Genomic DNA, 12740 nt, shown 5'->3' on the forward strand with positions numbered 1-12740 from the left:
CAGGATGAGGAAATATATATATTTCTTATTATAAATCACAATATCACAGAATCTTTGCAGATTGTGATCCAGTTCAATAAATACATTAACTACAGATGAGGATATGCAGTAGAATTTATAAAAAGCTTGCATATTGAAGCTTATGCAAGAAGAGTATTAAGACTAGAACTAGAGAAACTGGAATAGAGTAGGAATTTACAAGAATGCAGAGAGACTCTACATTTCCTTCATTGTTCACTTCATGCCATAGATATTCAAATCAAGAAAAATAAATTAATAATTTAAATAAAGTATAGTTTTTCCACTGTCATTTAAAATCCACCTTGATACAATACTTCCCGCTGCTGCTGTTGTGACTCAGACTGAGCACCAATACCCCCATAACCATGGAGGACATAAATGAATACAGCAACATAGAGGAATTAACAGAGAGATCCAAGACCAATGCGAGCAAGAATCAGCATAATGACAATAAAATGTTTATTGGATGGCTGAGCTGGGATATAAGCAAGAAAGATCTGAATGAATATTTGTCTCCATTTTGAGGAAGTCGTAGACTGCACAATTAAAACAGATCCAGTCACTGGAAGATCAAGAGGATTTAGATTTGTGCTTTTCAAAGATGCTGCTAGTGCTGATAAGGTTTCAGAACTGAAGGAACAAAACTAGATGGCAAATTGATAGACCCCCAAAGGGCCAAAGCTTTAAAAGGAAAGGAATTCTCCAAAAGGTTTTTGTGGGTTGATTGAGCCCGAACACTTCTGAAGAACAAATTAAGAATATTTTGGAGCCTTTAGAGAGATTGAAAATATTGAACTTTCCATGTATACAAAAACAAATAAGAGGATTTTGTTTTATCACATATACAGGTGAAGAGCCAGTAAAGAAAATTTTAGAAAGCAGGTTATCATCAAATTGGTTCTGGGAAGTGTGAAATCAAAGTTGCATAATCCAAAGAGGTATATAGGCAGCGACAGCAACAACAAAAAGGAGGAAGAGGTGCTGCAGCTGGTGGATGATATGGTACCAGAGGTTAAGGTCAAGGTCAAGGCCAAAACTGGAACCAAGGATTCAATAACTATTAAGATCAAGGATATAGAAACTGTAATAGGGCCTATGGTGGTGATCAAAACTATAGTGGTTGTGGTGGCTATAATTATACTGGATGTAACTATGAGAAATATGGATACGGACATGGATACACAGATTACAGCAGCCAACATAGCACTTAATAGCAAGGTGTCTCGAGGGAGTGGCAATCACCAAAACAATTATCAGTCAGACTAAAGGAGGACATTAGGGAGAAAACAGGAGGAGATTACTAAGGTAATCCATCTTGCAGGACAACATTGAAGATTGGTCTTCTGTTGATCTAAGATTATTTTGTAAAAGACTTTCTAGTGTACAAGATACAATTGTGTCTGATTGTATATAGTTGTCCATTAGTTTTCTTTTATCTTTGTCTTTTGCTCTCTGTTATGACTCAATGTGGATTTGTGTTTATACAAATCTTATTTGTATGATTTCATGTTAAATCTCAAATAAATGCTTCCTTATGTGAAAAAAAAGAAAGTATATGTTTGAAGAATAAATAGCTGATTCAAATAGGCTCAAGTAACAACTTGAGAATAATGTGACACTTCGCCAAGAACATGATCCACACCTAGATTGAAAGAACTAGAAAACCAGTAACGCATCATGAGGCAGGAAAATTAAGATTTTCATAAGCAACTGGTTGAACCTTCAGGCAGTCCCCCCAAAACTCCCAAAGATATCCATTAGCAATAAAACCTGGCCCTGTAGGAATTCTCAGAGATAAGAACATGTATAGCTTATGGAAGCAGATTTTCCAAAAGCTTAATGACAAAGAGGAAGAGATGGAAGTGTCCATGCAGAAAAGTAATTCCATGGAACAGGAAATCTCTGAATCTAAGATGTTTAGGAAAAAGCTAAAAGATCAGCTTGAGGATACTTTTGCTGAGGCTTCCAAGGAACACAGGCCTCATGAATGCAGATAGAAGTTTTCCAAACAAAAATTAAATGAATGCGAACATGATGAAGTGATGAGGTTAAGTTACAAGTGCCACTTTAGAATATTAGCAAGAGATTTCTAAAATAAAATCTGAACTTGAGAAAAAAGTCTTGTTTTATGAAGAGGAATATTTTGGATGTGAAGCTTTTCATGTCTCAGAAGAAAAAAAATGCGGAAAATGAGGTGTGTGATTTAGAGAGTTATCAGTTTATCCTGTAAACAGAAATATTAAGGTCAAAAGAAAAATTATAAAAGTCAAAAAAGAAAGTCATCATAAAATGGAGAACACAGAAAACATGGCAGCCCTCAAGCAACATGGGTTTTAATGTGAGAGTCTACTTACACCTGGATTTTTTTTTTCAATAACTATACAGTTAGCCCTCTGTATCCCTGGGTTTTAGTTTAGACTACGCAAATGAGAAGGATCGGTAGCATGCATCGTTCTCTGCCATTTTATATGAGGGACTTGAGTATCCGGAGATTTTGATATTTGCAGGAGTTCTGAAACCAATCCCCTATGGATAATGAGGGACAACAGTAGTTAAGTTTTTGGGAAGTCAAAAGTTATATGTGGATTTTCAACTCTGCATGGGGGCAGCAACCCTAACTCTGGCCTTGTTCAAGGGTCAACTGCATTTGAAAAATAAACTACAATAAGGTGAGACAAAAAAGCAAGAAATTAACTGGTAAAAATGAAAGGCTGTGATTTGTTGTGAATAACCTAACAGCTCAAAAAAGACAATTTAAAGACAAGCTTAAGGATTTGACAGCTAAGAGTAGGTGGCCTGCTGGGAAGCTTAGATTATAGAAACCACATATTGGATCAGCAAAAAGAAAGATGTCCAGAAGTATTCATAAGCTCTTGTTTCTAAGACAACTAAAGAGTTTAAGACTAAAAAGTTCTAGTGTGGTGTCAAGAACGCTGGATCCACTTTGGAAAGGTCATCAGAGTTAGAAACTGGACATGTGTGTGTAGGGCTTGCAGTGTGCCCTTGAGGCAAGCGACCAGGCCATACAAGTTTGTTTAAACTTAAATGAGAAAAGTTGAAGACACAAATCTCTCTTTTGGAAGTAAGTTAAATGATTCTGAAGTGACACGTAAAGAATTATTAGATGATACAGAAATTTTGAAGAAAACATCAGAAGAATTTAAAATACACACGGAGCTCAAAATTCTAGATTTTTCATGATTCTATTTTTAAGTAATTCGGTATTACACCTCATGCACAAGATCCGAACCTTAGAAGTAGCTCAGCTGAGAATCATAAACTCCAAACCCAGAGGTATCTCCATCAAATTTCATAAGCCTAGAACAGCAAGACACATCTCAGCTATAGTAAGGGCCAGCTACTGCGCCATTGACATCACACAGGTCCTCTTGCTGGCTGGACCAAAGCCAAAAGCTCATTGATTTTTGGGTCAAATCATTTCCAGTTCTACTCATTGTAGCCATTGCATCTCACTTATGGTTGGACTAATTAGACAAAGCTATGGCTTGGAGGTGTGCTCATTCACATGCCATGTATCTTGCAAAGACAGCGCTCCCAAGATCTGTTCAACTTCTAGGCCATCCCAGAGGTCTCTTGGAGTGGATATGCAGAAAGGTATAGAAACTCCCTATGTATAGTATACATTAAGGTCCAAAACATACTAGTGTGGAGAAAAGATGGCAAAAGTTTATGTATTGGTATATAACTGTATACTTTTTTTGTATGATTTGCCTGAAGGAAAAATCCATTCAGCTTGGTGTTATTGTGAGCCTATCTTGTATGTTACAGAAGAAGATTTTTTGGTGAGCTCTGTTCTAGCTTTATACATGCTTTGCGCTAAAATATTCCTTGTATATTTGGGGCGACAGTTTCTCTCTTAGGTACAATTTGAAGACCAGTTCCCTACCAATTCTAACAAAAAATGAGAAAGAAAAGAGGAAAGTGGCTAACACTGAAAAATCAAGTTGCGCATATTCCACTAGAAGCCCATGACAGTATATTGCCTCTTATTAAAGCAATTCTGATAGCTGTTATCAAAAATAATCTAAGATTGCAGTTGTTTAAAAGAAAGACTATATGTAATAGAGATTATTTGTGATGTGATCATTCAAGCTACTGTTTGTAGGGGAGTATACTGCATTGCACTTGTTCCCAAAGAGAAAACTACAGTCCTTCTCTTTATTGGGATAGCTGTATTACTGGGTCCATGCTCCATTTTATCCATACTCTTCATTTGAGGGAATTGAAGGAAGCTTTAACATCAAGCTACCAGAAAAAAAGGCTGCCTACTCATTGTAACTTCAATACTTATAATGAGTTCTTCAACTATCTGTAGCAGGGAATTGCCTGATTCTTTGTTATGAAATCTAAATCTTCTCACAAAATGTTCAATGAAACTGTGGAAAAGCTCTATATTGTCTATGCTTCTGGGTTCTTTCTGTTGAGCATCCATGAAGATGGGAAATCTCTAAGCCTGGTAAATTCCAGTGGCCTGGTAAATTCCAGTTATGTTCCTCTCATTTTAATCTTTTGATGCCCTTGGTTTTGTGGAGCTCAATGAGGAGGAATACCCACTTTGCTTCAGCCATATGGGATTGCACATGACTCATATCAAAGGTCATGAACGCAGAAGCTAATATGGCCTGCAATCTATAGTTACCTATAGTTATAGTTCTCCCCAGGTCATAGTATGCAGTAAGTATGATATCAATAAATTATAATGATGATGTTAAAACTATGGAATGGGTCCAAATCACTGCCCTGAGAAAGATAGGACCACTAAACTTTTAATGCATCCTCGACCTTCTAAACTGTGAGCTTCCATGCTTAATCTACTTTCAGGACAAGTTCTCTGAAACAGTTTTAAGGGTGCCAGACACTTGCAAATATGATTTGTCTTTAAGGTTCCAGAGCACAAAAGATCACAACATTGGTGAGCAATGCTTAGAGACCCACAGTGAGCTCCAAAACTGTATCGATACAACCAATTTCAACTATGTGACTCACACGGGCCTAGAGATTGAATGCAAATCCTCATGGCTCTCACTCTAAATGTTGTGCTTCCCTCACTGGAGGAAAGACTAGGTTCTGCTGCAGCCATCTGTCTCAGTAGGCTCAGTCTAGAAAAAAAGACATACATTTCAAGGCTCTCATAGGATGGATCAGAGATCGGAGTGGCCACAATCCTAAGTGTGTCTGATTCAGATCAGGAATTTGACAAAGAGCCTCAATCATATACCGCCAAACACTCATCTCCAGTAAACAGCTTCAACTCTGGCATCCCACTGAGCTCCACCTTCCCCTAGAAGAGCTTCTTGTTCTATGGCTTCTCATGATCACCTCCCATGTCAGTACCAAGGTTGATGCTGGACCTTTAGTGTTGTCTAAGGAAATGTAGAATCAATTTGTAAATATGAAAAGGAAGAAAATATGTATTATTGTAATGACCAGTTTTAGGTCACATTATTCATAATAGTAGTCAAGATCCATTCTTCTATACAGCTATGAGTCAACACTGTTATGTTTGCTCTTGAAAGACCACCATGCAGTCTCTTCTATTCTGAACAAACTGAGATATCTAGTAGGAGTTGTACTCAACTGTCCCTATAAATGGTCTCATGTCTTGTTTGCAGGAAAACATTTTATATAGAATGTTGCCTCTCTGGATAATGCCTTAGACAATGTGCTATTCTCTATTTTCTGAAACTATTTCCTAAAACCTTAAGGGAGTAATAGAAATGTATTTATTGTTCTCATCAACACAAGAATTTTTAAGACAGAGCAAAGCGTAAGTTAGTTTGTGGCCTTTCTAGTCACTTAGTTATTGTATACTAATCGGCAGAAGTCCTTCTAACAACTCTTTAGTCATGGGTAGAGAGGCTCACCACCAGTGGGCCTTATACTCATTCCCACCTCCTTACCCACCATTCTGGTCCCTTGTATGTGTTTGTCCATCCTACATCAAAATCAAGAAGCTTCACTACTATTTGCCATTGTGAAGTCTGGCTGCATTCTTTGTTTCCCACTCATTCCCACAGCTTCTGATTTCTGTCATAAAAATACCCATTCTTAGCAAGTGAGTATCCTACAGGTCTTAGAGGACTCCTGGGGATGAAAGGTGACCAGAGCTCAAGGGGGTCATGAAACAGAGGCTGAGACATTTCACCATCCACCACACCACTCCCTGGTCCCTCGATTAGTAATCCAGTATTGATCATGTTGAATCATCCAACACACTCCTCTACATTTCTCCATGGCTCTTGGGGAGCAGGGATATTCTGCATATATATTAAAATCATCCATCCATGTTTAGTAATCAGATTTTGCATCATATTTCATTAAAAGCTAGTAATTTACAATGGCCAGCAGATACAGCTTGTTATCTTTGGCCTGAGGACCTTTGAGTGAGTGCGAGGACAATGAGGTGCCACTTTATTAAATTTGTATCTTCCTAGGATTTTCTCTGTTCTCCCACTGGTTGACATGTTCTTGGCAACACTATATAGGGTGTGCGCTTACCTTGACTGGGCACTGAGTGATATGGAAGCCATCAATTCTGTGCCTGAGAGTGTTCCACACCTTGCACCTGCCTGGCCCATTCTACTCAACTGGGCCTCTGTGAGACTGGTATGTGCTTGAGGTTCTAGTTTTTACTTATAAATGTAAGCTGTGTCTTTGTAATGATTGATCATGAGATCATTTTTAAACAACCTACCTCTCAATAAATTAGCAGATATGAGTTTAAGTTAAAGCAATTAGAGTTAATGTTTGAAAGTAATTACACACACGCGCGCGCGCGCACACACACACACACACACACACACACATATTGGTGGCTACCCAGTTCAGTTCTTTCTTGAGCTCAGAACCATGCAATATCTCCTCATTTCATTCAGAGTAAAAGCCTAAATCCTTTAAATAGCCTCAAAGTCCCCTCGAGGTCAAGTGCTGTTATTTTTCTAACCCTTTCTCCTACCTTCTACCCCTTTTACTTCTTCCACTTAAGCTACAGAGGCCTCCTTGTAACAACAGCCTTGATGGTCTCTCAACAGCTGTTACCTCTTCTAAAAAACTGTCTATCTCCCTTCATTTCCTCAAATCTCTGATCTGTTTTCATCCTCTTAAGAGAATCTCATCTTACCACTCTATATTTATACTGCAAACTATACTCCCTGGCACTCCTTATGGCATTACCCTGCTCTCTTTTCCCACCTCTGGCCTCTATCACTTATTACATACAAAAAACTTGTTTTTTATTATGTGTACTGTTTATTGTCTGTATACCCCTGCTGGGCTCTATGTTCTACAGGGCAGGAATCTTTGTTTTCATCTCTGATGTAAACTAAGTGATTAGAACACAGTTTGAATGAATGGCTGAATAAGTGAATGGCGTGGTCTGACAATTCTCTGAGTTTAAAATACACAGATCTTTCCCCATTTATCTCAAATGGGATTTCAAAGTTGTCCCAAAAAATTCACTTATAAGTTTAGTAGCGCATTTAAAAGCAGAAGGTAACAAGGATCAAAACAAAAACAAAAATAAAACAAACAAACAAAAACCAACTGAAGATGAGGGATCTCAAACTGGCAGCTGGTGAGCCAAAGAAGGCCCCATAGTGGTTTGGCTGGCTCAAACCTTTAATTTTTCTTTTAATTTGAGAATTCAGTCAGGGTAACTACTTTCCAATTTGCCATTTGCCCCAGGCTATATCACCCCAATTATTTATACCATACCTAATTCTAACATCTCTGTCGTCTACTTGTTCATGTAGCACTTGAATCTGGGATCCCACTTCTCTGGGAAGGTCAAGTGAACAGAGTACCCCATAACATACAATTTGTAGCCCTCACTCTTTCAGACTTAAAAATTATATTATAGTTAACACAAATCATCCTAGAATAACAAATTCAAATTTAACAAAACCAAATTTAGCAAAAACATAACTCAGAATCCATGATACTGGATATACTGTACATTCTCAGAATAGCCCTAGAGAAGGAATTATACTCCTATTATTGTGCAGCAGTTTAGAAGAAACTTTAAGGGGAAAAAAGGTAACTTTTTAATAGTTAAAAAATATTTAGCTACATTTTATCATTTGTATTTAATAATATAAGTGTATCAACATTTGTATTAAATCTGGCTTTTTCCTTCTTGGCTACAAAAGCAGAATAAAGGGGTACCAGGAGACTATAAGTAAGTACAAATAAATGCCTTAGATCAAAGATAAATCACTCATAAATAACACATTGTACTCCTCTGATATAATTTTGCTATCAACATCCGTCCTATTCTTTAGAGCTAGCCAAAATCTCAACTCCAGCACTTCTGTAACCAAGTTCACTGTCAAAGTGCACTTACTGTCTTTATTGGATAAGTACTCTTTAACAAAGACAGATATGCAAATTTCAGTACCAGTAGTTAGCACCTAAATTCAGTACAAAATTCAGATTACTGTGAAGTAATATGTTGTTTATTTATAATGTAAAATATCATTCAATAATTGGTATTTATGTAGCTGAACCTCTCCTCAGTAATATTATGAACACTTTGTTAGCAAAGATAATCTCTTCTTTTTTAGTACTTTGTAGTAGTTGACACAATGCTAGATATTGTAATACATATGTTACTAATAATCTGTTTTATTTGAAAGTTACCTCTTTGAGACTGAGTCAATGTAGCTTGAATTTCCAGAATCTAAGGGATATAGATTTTCTTGGGGATATCAAAATATCCTAGAAGGCTCAGTTGTATCATGTATAAAATGAATTTAGACTTCTTCAACTTTGAGGTATTAAAGAGCATAAAGTACTGCAAATAAACAAAAAGTAAAATCAGAATGCAATTATCTTAACTTTTACTTCCAAAACACAAAAGAGAACACTATTATTTAAGTGTCATAAGTGGAGGAAAGATCCACCAAGAGATTGAATTTGTTCATATCTTTAGTCAAAGTTTTATTTAATTATTGGAAGATAACGCCAACATATTTTGCAGAACCAATGGAGTCACCCTTTATCAGAGATTCTTAATGTCCTCTGCTCTAATGTTTTCAACACTGAGGAAGGAATTCATTGCCTTGGGAGGAGACTTACTTCCTTCAACCATTACTCATATAATGCCTCTGTGCATATGCTTCCCTAGACATACTCCAGTACAGTTCTATCTAAAATAGGACATTGAAGACAAATCCAGCTCTAGAAGTATGAATCAAGCAGATTAAAAATGCCGTTTGTTTGTTTGTTCAGGCATATGCTCAATTCAATTAAATAATAACAGAGCACATATCATGCACAAAATATTGAGAGATAGACAATAAGTACATAAGTTCTTAAAGATTTCACAATCTGGTGGACAGTACAGGTAAATATAAAAGTAAATCAATACAAAACATAATGTGATAAATGTAATAAATGTAGTAATTAACACAATAAGTATACTGGGTTCCAGGGAAAAAGACAAAGGGAGAAGGAGAAAAATTCGCACTAAGTACATTCATCATAGAAACTTAGTCCTTATAAAAAATTTACTTCCTTCAACCATTTTTCATTTCAATAAAATCTCTTGACAAGAGATGAGAGAGCAGAAAATGAACTTAAAAGGAGAGAGAGAGCCTACTCTAAGATAGGCTTAAAAGTTTGAAATGGCCATTTGTTGAACATTTTTATTGCAATGATGCACCAAAAATTGACCATAAACCTTCCCAAATTCACTGTTCTGTAGTGGAAGCGGGCTTTTTGATATGAGCTGAAGACAGCCATCAGCTTTTCAGAATCACAGTATGGATGGGTCAATCAATCAAGAGAGCATTAGAAACATAGGCCTTGATGTTTTGGTACCAAAAAAAAAAACTTAAAAATTCAGGGCTTCCTTAAAAAGCCATCATACATTGTTGGGAAGCTTTTTTTTTTTTTTTTCCTGTATTGATTTTATCATTCTCACAAATACAAAAGAAATTATCCCTACAATGCCAAGGGTTTTGCTAGAATACATATAAATTAAGGTTAACATTAAATAAGCAGAATGTAGAAAATACTATTTTTTCATTTACTGAACAAAGATTTAATGATGGTCATTAGCACAGCACACATTTTTTGAGGCACCGTTGCTATGATAATTCCACTAAACAAATATCTTCTCACAAATTCCCTTGCTGGAGACAAAGAATAAACAAATAAATATGTTACTTTCAGGTGGTAAATGCTATCTATAGAGAAAATTGAAGAAAATTTAGTGTTTGGAGTTTGGCTGGTAGAAGTAAGAGATTTTTTAAAAATATAAATTGTCAAAGCAGAACCTCATTGGCAGCATTCTAGCAAACCTGAAGTAATTGAAGGAGGCAGACATTAATATCTAGGAAAAAAATAATAGGAAATGCATGGATCATTCAGTGCATGACTGGTTTGTTTGAAAAACAGAGTGTCCTGTGCTGAGGGAGTGACATGAGTGAATGGGCTCCAGTGGAGATGTTGATATCAGGGAATAAGGTGGGACTGACCTAAGGATGATGGTTCTTATTTTGACATGAGCTGGCAATCCAGTAGAGAAGCAATGTGAACTGAAGAATTGCTTTAGTAGGTCTGTAGTGATTAGACTGTAACCTTATTTCAGTCATAAAATAGTTTAAGCTGTAATAATGGAGTCTATAATAATAGTGATAATAATAGCAAAAACAACAATGCCATACACATAAAGAGCACTTACTACATACTAGGTCATATACTAAGCAGTTTATATAATTACTTCACTGAGTTTTCATTAATGTTCAATATCTATGTATCAAAAATGTAAAAATCTAGGCTAGAGGAGTTTTAAGTAACCATCCCATAGTCATGCAGCTGGACAGTGTTAGGGTCTGGATTCTCAGCCTAGTAATCTGATCCCGGAGACAATCCTCTTTGAACGCACAGTAGAGTATCCTGGGCAACTTTTAAAACATGTCCCTATCCAGCCCCTTCCAGAGATTCATATTTAATTGTTCTGGAGTGAGGCCTAGGCATGTTATTATTTTAAGTTCTCTAGGGCATTTTAATGTGCAGCTAGAATTGAGAACTACTATAAAACAAGGACTGTATTGTAATGCCTAAGATTACATAGTAGAACAATTTGTTCCAAATATAATATTTGGTGAGGTAAAACAACAACAACAACAACAACAACAACAAATACTGAGCTATCTTTCTGGGAAAAAGAAAGCCTTCAGTGCAAATCCAAATTTTTTCTATGAAAAATATTGGTACTGATTAAGTAGTGACAGCTGTGCATACAGTTTTCAAGACAGTATCATTTAAGAGAGAGTCATCTGTCCTCCATTCCCATCAGGACCTTGGCCAGCCTCAGAAGGGCCATGAGCACTCTGACATTATTGCTCTCCACAGGGCCTATCATCAACCTTTGCTCATACTTCCTATCCAACATCTGTTGCTATGTTGCAAAAGCCAAAGCTTTTGCCTTGGCATCATTAGTCAGTGGTAATTTGAGCCCCACATCCAGTACTTAAAGGAACTCATATTCCAAATACAGAACTAAATCATCCTTAAACACTAGGGGAAGCAAAAACATTGGCGACTACAATGATCATTTATGTCCTTGTCATTGTTATTCAGGATGGACTTGGGAGACATGAAACATAAAACTGCAGTTATGGACTTCATTAAACAGAGTAAAATAAATGGGCAAGTGATTTCTAGTAGTTCTTATTCAATGATTCGAGAATTAGAAGAGAGGCATTTTACTGTTAATATCACGTATGAGTTCCAGTCAAATAGTTCTCTCAAAGAAACATCATCGACATGTTCAAAAACTTTAGTGACCATTATGTTTCTATTATGCATTCAAAGGCAAAGGGAATAGAAATAAATGTAAGGAAACATACCAAGTCAGAGATGCTAAAAATCACCAAAAAAAAAAAAAAATCTGGACTTAGATAAGGAGAGAATTTGCTCAAAATGATATTGAAATAGGGAGAATGCTCTGACCTTAGGATCTGAACATGGCTCACGATCAAACTTAAACATGTTTTTCTTTCATAGGAAGGGATAAGCAGAGCTAGCAGGAACTACTGAAGAGAAGTTGGGCAAATGAGTGGGAGTGAGGAGACAGCATAATCAGGGCTGTTTTTTTTTTCACTGTGGTCAGCTAATTCTCAGGACGAGATGTTAAGGGGGCATGTTCTGCATTTTAATATTTAATCAAACTTGAGAGCAAGCCACAATTCAGGGTAGAGAAAATCCTGTGTAAAAGTTAGCTAAGCAAAGGCAGAGGATAGGTAATGAGCAATAGTGAACACTTGGTCACAACTTTACCATTTAATACTAAATTCTTCAATGGTTAGAGATCAAAAAAGTAGAACACAGGATAGAATTCCAGGTTACACTGTAATATATACTTTCAAGAGTACAGTGGTTTCCCCATAAAACTAGAAGAAAATATAGGCAGTAAACTCTTTGATAATGCTAACAGTAATTTCTTTTCAAATCTATCTCCTCGGACAAGGGAAACAAAAGAAAAAATAAAAAATGGGACTACATCAAATTAAAAAGTGTTTGCATAGCAAAAGAAACCATCAACAAAACAAAAAGACAACTGACTGAATGGGAAAAGATATTCACTTATGATACATCTGATAAGAGATTAATATCCAAAAAATATAAAGAATTCATACGACTCAACAACAAAAAAACAAACAATCCAATTAAAAAATGGGCAGAAGACCTGA

General features: G+C 36.3%; 1 pseudogene; it reads left to right on the forward strand.

The window, feature by feature from the left end:
- Window positions 1-386: 386 nt before the first annotated feature.
- Window positions 387-1287, forward strand: LOC102897297 (annotated as a pseudogene).
- The last annotated feature ends 11453 nt before the right edge of the window (window positions 1288-12740 follow it).

The sequence above is a fragment of the Pteropus alecto genome, unplaced genomic scaffold (genome assembly GCF_000325575.1).
Source record: "Pteropus alecto unplaced genomic scaffold, ASM32557v1 scaffold258, whole genome shotgun sequence".
Taxonomy (NCBI): Eukaryota; Metazoa; Chordata; class Mammalia; order Chiroptera; family Pteropodidae; genus Pteropus; species Pteropus alecto.